The 16,064-nt window shown below is 33.0% G+C and overlaps 1 long non-coding RNA gene across 1 annotated transcript; it reads left to right on the top strand.

Moving 5' to 3' along the window:
• Positions 1–7,965: 7,965 nt before the first annotated feature.
• LOC139487054 (uncharacterized) lies at positions 7,966–11,449 on the top strand. Its single transcript, XR_011655727.1, has 4 exons — positions 7,966–7,995; positions 9,377–9,414; positions 9,605–9,629; positions 11,361–11,449. It is a non-coding gene; the product is annotated as an uncharacterized lncRNA (long non-coding RNA).
• The last annotated feature ends 4,615 nt before the right edge of the window (positions 11,450–16,064 follow it).

The raw sequence follows: 16,064 nt of genomic DNA, 5'->3' as shown, positions 1-16,064 counted from the left end.
AATGATGCTTTGGCGATACATTTATCGGGTTTCAAGAGCTCAGTTGGCCCGATACACACACTTGAAATGCTGCAAGAACCTTTATCGAAAAACAACCTTTGAGGCATCTATATGTCTTTCTCCTTAAATTAAATAGTCCTCGTAGACTAGAAGATAAGCTTTAATATTTCAATTATCTGTTATTTCTACCACCCACATAATTATTATGCAGCAAGAAAACCCCCTTCGTATACTAGTAATAGAAAACCACCATCGTATAAGAGAAAACCCCCTTCGTATACTAGTAATAGAAAACCACCATCGTATAAGAGAAAACCCCCTTCGTATCCTAGTAATAGAAAATACTATCGTATAAGAGAAAACCCCCTTCGTATACTAGTAATAATAATCGTATAATAGAAAACCACCCGTATAATAGAAAAGCACCTGCGTATTATAGAAAACCACCATCGTAAAATAGAAAACCATCGTCGTATAATAAGAAAAACACCATCGTATAATAGAAACCACCTTCGTATAATAAAAAACCACCATCGCGTATAATAGAAAAGCACCTTCGTATAATAGAAAAACACCTTCGTTTAATAGAAAAGCACCTTTGTATAATAAAAAAGACACATAAGACAGCTATGGCGTTCCATAAACGTCCCTTTAAAACCTTTCTGCTTTTAAGTTACATACAAAATATGCCATTGCAGATGAGAGTACATGATTTTGATAAAAGGGGGAAGGAAGAGGCCCACAAGGTAAAAAAAGGTGTGGAACAGGTAAAACGTTTGCACTTACCATAAGTGTAGCTCCATACGGGATGGCCTAGAAACCCTGCTCCCTTTATCCGACTCTGCAATGTATTGCCAAAAAAATATATCAAAACCTTTTTGAAGATTTATGCCTGACATGGAAGCATTTTACACGGAGTATTAATTTAATAATTGTTGCATGTTTTCTCTACGCTTTTTACTTATATAGCTTGCACAATTATGTTGAAACTATTATTTCTTTGTACGTTATTGTTTTTGTCTAAAGTAATGTTTAAGAATGAACTTTGTTCCTTGTGGTCATATTTAGACATGATCAATACGATGGGTGCCACAATCTTCCTACCCTTCCGGAGCACCTTATATCACCTCCAGTATTTCGTGGGGTTCGTGTTACTCAGTCTCAAAATTTTTCTTCTATGTTTTGATTTAGGAACTATCACATGTTTGTCTGTTTCTTTTTTAGCCATGGCGTGGTCAGTTTATTTTCGATTTATGAGTTTGATTGTCCATAATCATCATAGATACCAGGATTAATTTTAGTATATACGTCAGACGCGCGTTTCGTCTACAAAAGACTCATCAGTGACACTCGAATCCAAAAAAATTAAAAAGGCCAAATAAAGTACGAAGTTGAAGAGCACTGAGGACCAAAATTCCTAAAAGTTTGACCAAATACAGCTAAGGTAATCTATGCCTGAGGTAGAAAAGCCTTAGTATTTAAAAAATTCCAAAATTTGTAAACAGTAAATTTATAAATATAACCATATCAATGACAATTCATGTCAGCACAAAAAGTGCTGACTTCTGGGCTTGTGATCATACCCTCGGGGAAATCAATCTCCACCAGCAATGGCATCAACCCAGTGCTTGTAAATAAACTCATCATAGATACCAGGATACGTCAGACGCGCGTTTTGTCTACAAAAGACTCATCAGTGACGCTCTGGTGTCTATCCGCTCTCTTTTAATGGAAAATAAACACAGTTTCCCCTTCATATCGTACAGGTTATACACGAAACACTCCGATGACAATCATTGTCATTCTTCATTAATTTGTGAATTGAAGTATATTTATTTCTATGTTAAATAATATAGACACAAATTTGGGCTTCAAAAACACACAAAAAATTGGCTGGATGGCGTCGGTGGTATAAGTCTGAAACTGAAGACTCGAACTCGTTCTCCTCTTCTGGTGATTTCAAAATAAGTATATCGAAGTAACCACATGACTAAGCCAGCTCAATATTAAATGGAGATATTATAATATTTGAATGGTGATCCAAGTGTTGTGAAATGTACAATCAATAAATTACGAGGCTCTTTATGTATGCCTACTGATTTGGGGAAGAGGAAAAACATAATATTTTACTTTCATGGTGAATACAGTCTAACTTACAATTGATATCGGTAATTTTCAGCATACGTACATTCTGTGGGATTAATAACATATAATTCTATTCGTCAATCACTTTATAAATATTTTGCAAACCTACGTCATTAGGCAGCAACCATTTGATTTTCTGGGGGAGGGGGGGGGAGGGGGCTATGTTTTTTTAGGAGAAAAAAATAATTTGTTTTTGATTCAGAGAAAAAAAAAAATTGTTTTCGACTTGTCGCGAAAAAAATAGATTAAAAAAAGATTTGTCCAGAAAAAAAACCATAGCCCCCCCCCCCCCCCCCCAGAAAATCAAATGGTCGCTGCCTTATATTTATAGATATTATTTAAAAAATCAAAAATAGATTTTTTTCTGTTTTAATTTTATCAAGTCGTAAACCCTGTGGTTACGTGATATCTTTGTAGTGTTTTGTATTTGATTATGACTGTGTTGATGATGCATTTCATATGTGGATCAGTAGTGGTGCATTACGTAAACGTAAAAAAAATAATCCCCAAATATTGCCTTAATATATTTGGGTTATGTCCCTTGTAATATTGTAAATCTAAGAATTTCTAATATTTCTATTCGAGTGCCTGTAATGGGCGTTAGTTTTTACGTAGACGAAACACACATCCTCGAGCACACATCTAGCACATCGGTATAATAAAATATGTACATAACTTCAAAAATGCTTCATGGTTTGTGTGTGCTATCTAGGGTTAAAAGTCTTCAACATGTGAACAATTTTAGTCTGCCCTTTCACGAAATAAATTAATTAGGATTGATTAAAATGTTTTTGAACTTCCAAAAATTCGACCTGACAACCGACCAGACTATAATTTCAAGCTGATTACATACAGAAAGGTGTTTATAGCTAGTAGAAAGATACATTTGTGTTTTAAAATATAACTGGCACATAATAATGCTAATAATGTGATGTGGATACATTTATCGGGTTTCAAGAGCTAAATTGGTCAGATACACACTTGAAATGCTGCAAGAACCCTCATGGAAAAAACTTTGAGGCATCGAGATTTGTTCTCCTTTTATATAAATAGTCTCCGTAGACTGGAAGATGTGCTTAACTATTTCAAGTATCCACATACAAATACCATGTGTGTCTGTCCCCTACATAATTATATTTCAGCAACGTCCATTAAAACATTCTGCATTAAGTTACATAAAAATATGCCATTGTAGATGAGGAATCATGATTTTGAAAACAAGGGAAGGGAAGAGATTCCAAAAGCCCCATAGTAGAAAACGTTTGGTGTGGAACAGGTTATAAGCCTGCTGTATTAACAATAAATGTAGCTCCATATGAAATGGCCCGGGCACCCTGCCCCCTTAATCCGACTCTGCAATGTATTGCCAAAATATTATATCAAAATAGTTATCAAATGTACCAGGATTATAATATAGTACGCCAGACGCGCGTTTCGTCTCCATAAGACTCACCAGTGACGCTCATGCCTTTTAATTTTATAGTTTAAACACTTATGTTTAAACTGTTTTTTTTTAAACGGTTTTTTATCTAAAATAATGTCCTTTTTGCTCTAAATGGTCGGTTTTTTCTAATAGGCATGATCATAACAACACAAGGGGTCGCATTTGGAGCAGGATTTGCATTTGCCAACCCTTACGAAGCACCTGATATCACCCCTGTTTTCGTGGGGTTCGTGTTGCTCAGGCGTTAATTTTCTTTTCTATGTTTTGTTTTGTGTACTGCTATTTGTCTGTTTGTCTTTTTAATTATAGCCATGGCTTTATCAGCTATTTTTCGATTTTTAAGTTTTAAAGTCCTTGTAGTATCTTTCGTCTCTCTTTTCTTAATGGAAAATAAACATATTTTCTCCTTCATATCGTACAGGTAATACACGAAACGTTCCGATGACTATCATTGTCATTCTTCAATAATTTGTGAATTGTAGTATATTTATACTTATGTTAATTAATATGGACACAATTGTGTGCTTCAAAAACACAAAAAATGTTGGCTGGATGGCGTCGGTAGTATGGGGCTGGTAGTGAAGATTTGAACACGTTCTCCTCTTCCTCAACACTTACACTGGTACACGATACTCTCTTATTGAAAGTTATGCGAAGTAACCACATGACTAAGCCAGCTCGAGGCAATTAAGTGATATTACAGTATTTGAATGGTATCCAAGTGTTGTGAAATGTACAATCAATAAATTATGAGGCTCTTTATGAGTGCCACATGATTTGGGGAAAAGTGAAACATTATATTTTATTTTCTTGGTGAAAACAATTTAAATCGGTATTTGTTAGCATGTTCAATAAAATATAATTCTGTTCATTAATCACTTAATAATTAGTTTTAAACCTCATCTACTTATATTCTTATATTTATATATTAATCATATATTAATCATTTACAAAATAGATTTTGTTTTGTACTTTGAAAGTATCAAGTCGTAACCTAAAGCCTTGTGGTTACTGTCACGTGTGCTAAATCTGTATTCTATTTATACTCGGTTACAGCCTCTGTTTCATGTTTCATGTATACGTCATTATGTAGTTTAAACTAGATCTGAAACTGAACATGTCTGTTCAATAAGCCACACATAACATGGTAAAGAAAATTAAGCATGTTTGTGTAGTGTTTTGGTTTTGCCTGTACGTGTTGATGATGCTTTTTTATATGAGGGTCCAAATGGGGTTTACAGAATAGCGCTTAGTACCTTCATAATAACGGAAAAAATATATCGAATAGAAAAAGGGGCTTGAAAAAAATGAAGATAAGAAGGTAATGGGGTTATTAGAGAATATTAATAGGAATGTATAAACAATAGAGAACAATGTCTTTTTAAATCAAAGATTACATAATCAATAAACCCAATTCAGTTTCTTATATAGATCTATCTCGTACATCAATGATGTCAAGTTTTCACATCAGGGTATTTTATAATAGGAAATAAGGAAACTACCATTTGATATTTAGGGGTTGGGAGGTTGGGGTTTAGGGTGATTTTTTTTTGTCCGGCATTGTTTTTAGTTGTTATCTCTGTCCTGTCCTTTTATTCTTCACTCAATTCAGTCCTGCCTTTTTTCGTGAATTTATCCTTACCTTTTATACATAGATTGTCGTTCTGCCTGTTTTTTCATTAATTTATCCTGACTTCTTTTTACATAAATTGTCGTCCTGTCGTTTTTTGTTGTTGCAAAGTTGCCCATCCTGCTACTCAAGACTCCTGTCCTGCATTTTTTTTTCAAATTTCATTTTTGACTATGTTTTTTGCATGGATCAATTTGCGGTTTATTTTTCAAGATAAGTCTTAGATGCATGATTTTTTTATTAGTTGTTTCTGGCTTTGAACTAGCTGTCATTAATTGCAAGTACTCTCACATCTGTCTTTTTGGTTTTGGGATATAACAGTACCTGGCCACGTCCACTTTGTCTTTTTGTTAGATGTATTTCTATTTGTAACTCTTTTTCAACCGATTTTAATAGTTTGTTCCTATGTTGTACTGTTACACTAATGTCCCAGGTTAGGGGAGTTGGGATCACTTTAACATGTTTAACCCCTTCAAATTATGTATGCATGTGGCTGTCCAAAGTTAGAAGCCTGTAAATCAGTGATTGTCGTTTGTTAATGTGTTACAAATTTGTTTTTCTTTTTTTATATGCAAATTAGTCCGTTAGTTTTCTCCTTTGATTTTTTTTTTGATTTTTCTTTTCGAGGCCTTTTATTGATTGATTGATTGTTGGTTGCTTAACGTCCAGTGGGAGACCTTTTATAGATGACTATGCGGTATGGGCTACGCTCATACGGTGACCTATAGTTTATATATATTCTTCGTTTATATATGTTCCAGACCGTATGAGTATTTGGACCGTACGCGTACGGTCTGGACCGTATGCGTACTTTTTCAAAATACGCATACGGTCGGACCGTACGCGTACGGTCCAACTAATAATAAGAAGATGGTCAAGTTTATCAGATACAAATGTAAATAACAGATAAAAAAATCTTATATCTCAAATTAATATAAAAAGTTCAATTGATATTGAAATAAAAACTTAATATTCTAACTTTTTAAAAAGGTCACGCTAGTTTAATCTGTTAATCTCCTGTAATTAGCATGTCAGTAATTAATTAAAGGCCAGTATGCTCATCGAAATTGAGGTTAACGGATGTAAACAAAACGTACAAGGACAATTGTTTTATAATATTTGTGGACCGCAAACATGTTAATGTAAATTAATAAAAAAAACATAACATTCCTTGTGGTAGTTAGTGTCAACTGCAGCGAGAGTACAAAAATGGGATTCAGATATAGAATTAAACAAACATTTAATTTCAATTGTACGCTTATTCACTTACCCATCTGATGTAAAAATAGCATCTTGGAGAACTAAAGCTACAAATTTTTGGTTATTGTTTATTTTTTTTAATTTAACCCATATGATACCAAAACATGTATGGTCAGCTGGACCGTACGAGTATACTCATACGGTCCGACCGTACGCGTATGGTCGGACCGTACGAGTATACGTATACGGTCCGGACCGTACGCGTACGGTCCAAATACTCGTATGGTCTGGAACATATATATATAAGCTTGCAATTTTCCTTTAAGTAAACCTTAAACAAAAGGGGGGAACATTTTTAAATAGTTCAAGGAGAATAAGATACCGTAACCAAAATTATATCTTTACTTGAAAACCAACGTAATTTAAACATTATAGTTTCTATTAGCAATGTGTGAACATGGAAAATATCTGCCTCTCCTTGTAATCATGATGAACATTTACCGTAAACTATAACTTGTAAAATATAAAGAATATATATACAAAGCAAAATGTAAATTAGTAAATTATTCACTAATCCTAGTCATACTACCAAAATTCAAACACGATTTCTATATAGTCGCCATCCCCATCAGCATATAGAGAAAGCTACGACCATTACTGACAAAATAGTGTTATCATATCCAAGTTATTTATGACTATATATATCTATCTAGAAATCAAGTTACGATTATCATATCAAATACAATTCTTGGAGTTACGATGATCTTCCGTAAAATTTCGATGGCTATATTACATTCTGTATTTCTGTAACAAGGCCAAGTATGATACTAAGAACACAGACACATAACAATACCGTTAATATGAACATACGGGCTGAGTAATATTTGAAATCAATGCGTGTACTCGGAGAAATTAGAAGGAGACGGTTTTACTTGTTTTCGGCTCCGCCATGTTGGGGTCGTCGTTAACTGCAATTACGATGATCAGTTTAACACCAGTTATAGTAATGTTATTCCTCAATATTTGTAGTAATTTTGTCCATATGATAATTAATACCGACACACTTTTGTGCTTCAAAAACACAAAACAATTGACTGGATGGCGTCGGTGGTTAAATGCTAAAATCGAAGAGTCGAACTCATTATGTCGTTCTTGATTAAGCACACAGGTAAGTAATAAATCGAAGTAACCACATGACTAAGCCAGCTCAATATTAAATGGATATATTATAATGTTTGAATGGTGATCAAGTTGTTGTGAAATGTACAATCAATAAATTATGAGGGTCTTTATGTGTGCCTACTGATTTGAAAAAAACCTTTTTACAGTCATACTCACAAGGCTATAATTTGAGCTTGAAATTATTTTTAATTATGGAATTTGCATAATATCTTGTGCTTGAAATTTTTAATAAATTCTATATTTATTTGGTATTGTAATGTTTTAGTGGTTCATAACTCTTTCAATATAATGTATTTTGTATAGATGGTGTTGGTGCGGCACAGTACACACTGGGGTAAAGCTGATGACCGTAACTGCATTCACAGTCATCCCAAGATGTCAGCTGAAAAATTAGGTCATTATTTTTATTGTCTGTTAAGGTGTTTCTACATCATTTTCTTTACAAAGCATACTTTGATACGATGTAAATTTATGAAAGATTCACACGGAAGTCACAAATCTCTACCGAGGAACGTATTTACTTTTCTACATTGGCTTTTTCTACATTGGCTAGAGGTATAGAGGGAGGGATGAGATCTCACAAACATGTTTAACCCCGCCGCATTTTTGCGCCTGTCCCAAGTCAGGAGCCTCTGGCCTTTGTTAGTCTTGTATTATTTATATTTTAGTTTCTTGTGTACAATTTGGAAATTAGTATGGCGTTCATTATCACTGAACTAGTATATATTTGTTTAGGGGCCAGCTGAAGGACGCCTCCGGGTGCGGGAATTTTTCGCTACATTGAAGACCTGTTGGTGACCTTCTGCTGTTTTTTTTTCGGGTTGTTGTCTCTTCGGCACATTCCCCATTTCCATTCTCAATTTTATAAAACGGGAATTTGGATTTGAAAAATTCGCTAGGATGACCGTAAATCGTAATCGAGATGGCCGTAACAGGATTAACGATTCATAACAAGGCTGACCGTAATTGGTTAAAAGATGACCGTAAATTGTTAAGGATGACCGTAAATTGTTAAGGATGACCGTAATTTATAAAGAATGACTAAATTTAAAAGGATGACCGTCAATTGAAAGAAATATCCATATTTGTATGCATTGTTTTTTGTTGAGTTTGTCGCAATAGGGGCTCGGTTAGTTCTTTTTAACTATTTGGCGTATTTTGAGTTTATATGAAAATGATAGTAAATAGTTTAAACGATGTTGTGAGTAGTTTTGATTTAAATGGACAATAGATGGACAAGAGACACCTGCAAACAATAAGTGATTTTAACTGTGTAACTGAGTGGACCGTACCAAATGAAACTCGTATGTCTGTTTATTTTGCTATCTTCTGTATATTTAAAAAAAATGCAACTCAAAAACCAGTTAAGTTAGTTTTTTTTTCTCAAACCGCATGATAGACTTTATATAACTTTTACATATCTAAAGGTCCTGCCATGCTTTAATACTTTCCTAGATGCATCAGTTTGTCTGTTCTCTTAATAGAGATGTGTGTGTAAAAACGGCCATATTTTTCAATTCCCTCAGATGAACCTTAAACATTATGAATATCCGGTAATTGAGCCCATGTGTATGGTTCCAGAGGAGCAGAATAAAATCTTGATTTGTCTTGATATATAAAAAAAACAATTTTGTTTTCTGTTTATACAATTTACAAGGCTCCCCTTTGAAATTCGCTATTCATACAAGACTATTTTAAGATCTATTTGCTGGAGCTCACCTTCACTAGTTTGGTCGGAGTATTTTTAAAACATTTTCTGTTATTTTACTTACAAGATAAAATGAAAGACCAATCAACAGAGACAATGGATGTGGTAAGTAAAACCTTTTTTTTTTTTAATATTTTATTGAAATATATTTACATGTTTGATGTTCTTTTTAAATTATTAATTCTCTATATATTAAGTTGTAAAAAACATGCAATGGATCACAACTAATCAATTGACTTTCTTTTTTCTTTTTAAAAATTTGTTCTATTTCAATGAATTGATTTTACTTTTTAAGGATATATCGTTGGACAGTATTGATGGTATATAGATAGTCTGGGCACTTACACTTATGAACACATGATCCATTCATAATTTTAGTAATTTTATTTTAGCTATCAATTGTTATTACTCTAATGATGTAAACTTCATGATTTGAGTGATTATTTTGAATCACTCTGTTGGTTTTCTATTAGAGGTCGGTCATTTAAAAATGTATCAATCGTATCATAAACGTTGACGTATGTATACGCATCTGCAGATATACTAAAAACTGTTATGTGATCCCGAGCTTACGACTATTACATGTTTTCACTATGTTCCTCTGGTATCTTTCGCCCCTCTTTTCCAACAATTAAGACAGCTACAAAATTAAATACTAGCATTAGAAATTAATAAGTTGCCCATTTGCATTATTGAAAGTATATACAATTAAAGCTCGGGATCACATAATGTTTATTGGCAAATCTGCAGATGCGTATATGTCAACCTATATGATACGGTTGATATGATTTAAATTAACCTTCATTCATGCATGTCATAGCGAAAGTGCCCGAGACAGATTCATTTATGAGTTATGTTCTATTTGTATTTTCATTGTTCTTGAAAAGTACATTTCTTGGTAAAACTCCAGGGGAAAGGGGTTGGGGGTTGGGGGTTGTAGGGCTGACAGCTTTTTCATAAATTTTTTCTAACCTCGATAAATTTGAAAATAAATTTCAGGCTTATCGTTTCTTATCTCCGTGTATTTTTTTAAGTAAAAATGGGTATTGTTTTGCAGTATTTGAAATATATTTTCTGAACCGTAAAATTGTTTAAATAAACATTTTGACATGATCGAATCTGCCTGGCCTGGCACTCAACTCAGAATCAAATGATCTTTCCCTTACCTGAAAAGTTTTCAAATTTTCAAATATGTTTTTTCTAGAAATTCGTTCATCACCCCTGAACAACACACAACTGTGTTATTTAGTCAGACTATAATTTAAAATCATCTGGATTTTATATGGAAATGTACTTTAGGTAGTCCAAGGGTATAACATATGCAACATGGTAAGTGACCCTCTAGCTACCTTAAAATGTTGTTTTTTATTCATTATTCTTGAGTTTTTGTTTTGTTTTGTTTGTTTCGTTTGTTAAGAAAACATAGTCCATAATTGATATTTCTGATGAAACTAAATAACAGAATTGATTATTTTTATTATTCTATATTGGAATTATTTTAGTAGGTTTCTCTATATGAATTGGATTTTGAATAAAAAAGCATATTCACCTGAGAAAGTGTTATTCACCGCGCTAAACGTCACGCGCTTTTACATGCAACGTTATGGCAAAATGTTTCGTGTAAAATTTGTTTTGGTATATGTTTGTCATTAAATACATTTTCTTTTCTCGGAATATGGAATAAAACAATTACTGTCTTTTGTTTCGGTAAATATGGGGTTTAATTGACTTTTGAAAAACTGATATTCACTTCGGCCGTCGGCCTCAGTGAATATCATTTTTTCAAAAGTCAATAAAACCGCATATTTACCTCATCAAAAGACAGTAATTGTATAATATTCATCTAAGGAAAATTTCAAATTAAATTACTTTTTTTTAAATTTTTTTTTGCTGAAAGTAATGAGAATTTTAAGGTCTCTGATCACAACTTAAAAATGATAAATCTATTGTTGAAAAATAAAAATCTGGAACTTTATTAAAAATCTCATGATTATCTTTTTCTTGATATACATTGTTGCAGCTATGACTTAGTTATCATTTATATATTACAGGAAAGGATATATCAGGTCACGACGGGTCAATTCTTATTATTGACCCTGAAACCCAGAGTGCAAGTACCCCTTTGGAAAAACGGTCACTGGTAAGGTGTATTTGGAAACTGTCAAATAACAATAATATACTCGTCCGGATGATGCTTTAGATAGTTCCCACTGGATGTGGAGCAAACAACACACCAATCGTGCAATACATTACATGTAAGCAATAAAAAATAGTAAAAGTAAAAGACAAACTGAAATTGAACTCTCAAGATTTCTGTCAGCAAGGTCGTTGTCAACGTCCGTTCACTTCAATGTTAAAACAATCCCGAGTTAAAAGAAATATATAAATTATTTGATGACAACAGACATCTTTATAACTTAAAGTATAACCAATCAAGGGTTTTGTGAATACGAAATATTCAAATTGTGACTGATAACTCTTCAGTATTGCATAAGTGGTCAATCCAGAATATTTTTAATAACAATTAAAGTTATATAAAAAATAAATCAATATTTTGTTATTTCAGCGACTCAACAATGTGACAAATGTGGGAAAACATACCAAACCACGCAGGGTTTAAGAGTCGATAAGAAAAGAGAACACGAGGAACCTCCTTTCAGTTGTGCACAGTGTCCTAAAAAATATGTATCCAGGACTCTGTTTTGATCTCATGTTTTGAATCATGTGCAGGTAAACTTTATATGATTAATTAAATCTCACATTGAACAAATTAATTTCATCTGAGTGTATAGAAAATGCAAACTATTGGAACCTAAACGACTTGAAATAAAATGAACATGGAAACTTACGTAAGACACAAAGCGGCTACCAATAGTTAGCAAAACCTTAGAACTTCGAAAGCACTAGAAAACGGAGCACAGTACTTGTGACATGGATCCTTATTGTAATGTCTTTACGACGAACTTCATATATTATTTTCACAAGAGTGCACACGCTGAAATGTCTCACTTTCTTTACTATTCATTGATATTATAATAAATACAAAACTTTACTACAACTATCACATCAACTTAATATGATCCAAGAAACGAGGTCAAGGTCATATAATCCAAACAAGATATGCATGTACACCTCACAACCATTCAATACATAGAATATAGTTTTCTTATTGCTTATAGTTTCTAAGAAACAGACTTAACCATGAAAACTAATTACTGACTTATGAATCCTGAAAATGAGGTCAAGGTCAGATGAATCATGCCAGGTGGACATGTATAGCTTATTACCTCCATACAACAAATATATTTGACCAAATGCATATAATTTAAGAAAAACAGACCAAAACACAAAACTTAACACTGAGCAATGAACTGTGAAAATGACATCAAGGCAAATACCTGCGAGACTGTCATGTACATCCTAAATATTTCTATGCACCAAATAAAGTTGACCTATTGCATATAGCATTGGATAAAAAAAAAACATAACTTAACCAATGAACCATGAAAATTAGGTCAAGGTCAAATGACACCTACCAGCTAGACATGTACACCTTACAATCATCCAATACACCAAATATAGGAGATCTAGTGCATACAGTATAAGAAAAACAGACAAAAAATTAACTATAACCACTGAACTATGAAAATGAGGTCAAGGTCTTATGACCCCTGCCAGTAGACATGTACACCTTACAGTCCTTCCATACACCGAATATACTAGACATATAGCTTATTGTATCTGAAATATGGAACTTTACCTTATTCACTGATACATAAAATGAGGCCGATGTCAAGTGAAAACTGTCTGACGGGTATGAGGAACTTACAAGGTATGCACATACCAAATATAGTTATCGTGTTGCCCATAATAAGAAAGAAAATTAACATTACAAAAATTCCTAACCTTTTTTTAAAATAGTCACTAAACCATGAAAATGAGATCAAGGACCACGGACATATGAGAGACGATAACGTCGTAACATGAGGCATCTATATACAAAGTATGAAGCATCAAAATTTTCCAACTTCTAAAATATATAACTTTTAAGAATTGAGATAATGCCGCCATAGACGCCACAGGATCACTATCCATATACCGAGCTTTCTGCAACAGAAATTGCAGGCTCGACAACAAACCACATTGTATTTATCGTCTTATTTGTCATTGTATATTGAATTTATTTTTCTGTTCATTCATTTCAGGAGAAGCAACACAAGTGTGCGGATTGTGGAAAGGACTATTCCACAATAAGGACCTACAGATACACATCAAGGCAAAACACTTACAACAGAAATTTGCGTGCAAGGAGTGTGGAACCAGTTTTTCTTATAAAAGATCTTTAAGAAGACATGAACAAGCAGAACACATGGCCAAGTGTTTAGTGTGTATAATCTGTAACATTTCATTTAAATACAGATCCAATTATAAGAGACACATGACAAAAAAACATTAAATAATGTACATAAAATATGCATTAAAAAACAGATAACGAAATTGACATGTTTGTGTTTTTTTTTCATTTTCATTACAGATTCAATTGGACAGCAACTATTAATTTTTTAAATCTATATTGTCATCAGAAATTCCATATCGTCTATACGCTAATATCTTTTCCTCATTTGTCAAGTGTGGTGAGATCGTGCTCCTTCTGCGCCTCTACTAGGGTCACCAAATGAAGAAATTCTTCCACATTTTCTTTTGGGATTAACAGATTTTCTTTCAGGGAGATCAAAATGGTTTGATCTGTAATATACATAAAAACATCATACATTTGAGGGATAAATATTATTTCATTCGATTACATCAATCATATAGTTTAATGGCAGTATTATTAATACCAATTTCAATAGAAAATAAGTAAATCCGATCACCAGCTGACAAAATGTTATCCGCTTGTACACAATTCTGTTAATGACTAATGAAGTTCAAAAACTTCAAGACTTTTGGTTCTCAATTTTGCCTATGAATATCATTGTAATCAAATTACTGTACACTTGACATCGATTGTGTGTTTTAACTTTGGACTGCATACATTGTCATACATAACACATCATGATAGATCATGATAGTTTATACGGAAATGTAGTAAAAGGAAAAATCACAAATAATCTCTGAGGTTTTTTTTAAACCAGAAAGTCTCTAATCATATGGCAAAATCAGAAACTCAAGAATATCAAACGAATGGATAACTCCTGTCATATACCTGACTTACTTTATTTTAATGGTACGAGTATTGAAACAGTTGTAAAACTCAGTTTCTCCCATTTCTCCATCGGCGCTACAGTTTTGACTGAGACTTTGTTCTGGATAAACTCTTGTTTTCTTGGAGGTCTTCATATAAACTTTTCTACAATTAAATGTTAAATATAATGACAGGAAATGGTGTTCATAGTATTGAAAATACCATTAACAACTATCAAAATATACACTAAAAAGAAGATAAGACAATCATGTGCCTGAGAGTAGCGGATCTTCCTATAATTTACAATTTAAATAATTCAAGTATGATATTTAGTATAATGTACATAATAAGCACTGAATAGTTGACCATTTAGAGAGATTAACGACAAGTATGGTCTAATAAATCTGTATCAACAGAGAAAAATTTGTAAATGGTTAAATAAAAATATACAAAATTATTTCATCATTGAGATATATGAGACAAAAGTGCATTTGACGATAAAAATGAGCACATTATAGCGTTTAAATCACCTGTTAGAATCCATTTGTTGACTGAACAAACACACTGCTGCACCTAAAGCTGTTGGTATATCATCTGGTCTCAACACACCAATCCCCTTTGGGTCATAGTCCTAAAAAATATAATTTTGTATTAAGTTGTCCATTAAAAACAATTATCTAAATATAACGAAGTACTTTTATATGATATTTATAATTATTGAAGACTTCAGTAAATGGTTACACAATATATTACACTTATCAAAATACTAACCCTACGCTGATCATTTCAATATTAACCAATCGAACATTAAACAGTCTGTTTTTATAATAGTTTCAAGCTATAATCCAAAATAGCAAATTCGTCAAACTTGACTTAAGCTTTCATGTCTCATGATCAACGGCTTATTTTCAAATCATCGTACACAATAATTAAAGTTAGTCATATATATAGTCCATAACAATGTTTTCTGTTCATTTTTCAATGTATGATCAATGGCAGTTGTCATGAATTTTAATTTTTAATGTCAGTTAAACATAATTTTCATATTTAACTGAAACCCTGAAAAAAATGTTTCTGAGTCCAGGCTGGTAACAGATCTTTGGTTATAACTTCCTCGTTGTACCATTCCATACAGCTGCAATCGCCTGTTAATGTTGCTCAGTATCCCTACAAACTGGGCCATTGAAAGAGATGCTACATATGCTCCTGGCGGCGGAAAGTGTCCAACATGTAAATATGGCAGTAATTTATCCCTCATCGCTAGCAAGCATTCAATACGTTTCTCTATACACATACCAACGTCATCGATAGCTGCATACCAATTTCGAATCAGTCTACACCATTCAGCCTCTGTATAATCTCCATTTTTTCATCATTTCAAATTGTACTTTTTCGCTGAAAGTTGTCTGCGCATAGGAATTTTTTTGTCTGTCACGAAGTTCCTTAGCTATCTCCAATGATAGACCTGTGACGTTTTCTGTGCAATTCCCAGCTACTTTCCACCAAGCTTCACTGCTGTTTCCTATACCAGAAATACCTTTAGAACAACATCTTGCCCTGTTATTGACAA

The sequence above is a fragment of the Mytilus edulis genome, chromosome 8 (genome assembly GCF_963676685.1).
Source record: "Mytilus edulis chromosome 8, xbMytEdul2.2, whole genome shotgun sequence".
Taxonomy (NCBI): Eukaryota; Metazoa; Mollusca; class Bivalvia; order Mytilida; family Mytilidae; genus Mytilus; species Mytilus edulis.
Note: the sequence above shows the minus strand (reverse complement) of the source record. Positions and strands in the feature narration are given on the sequence as shown.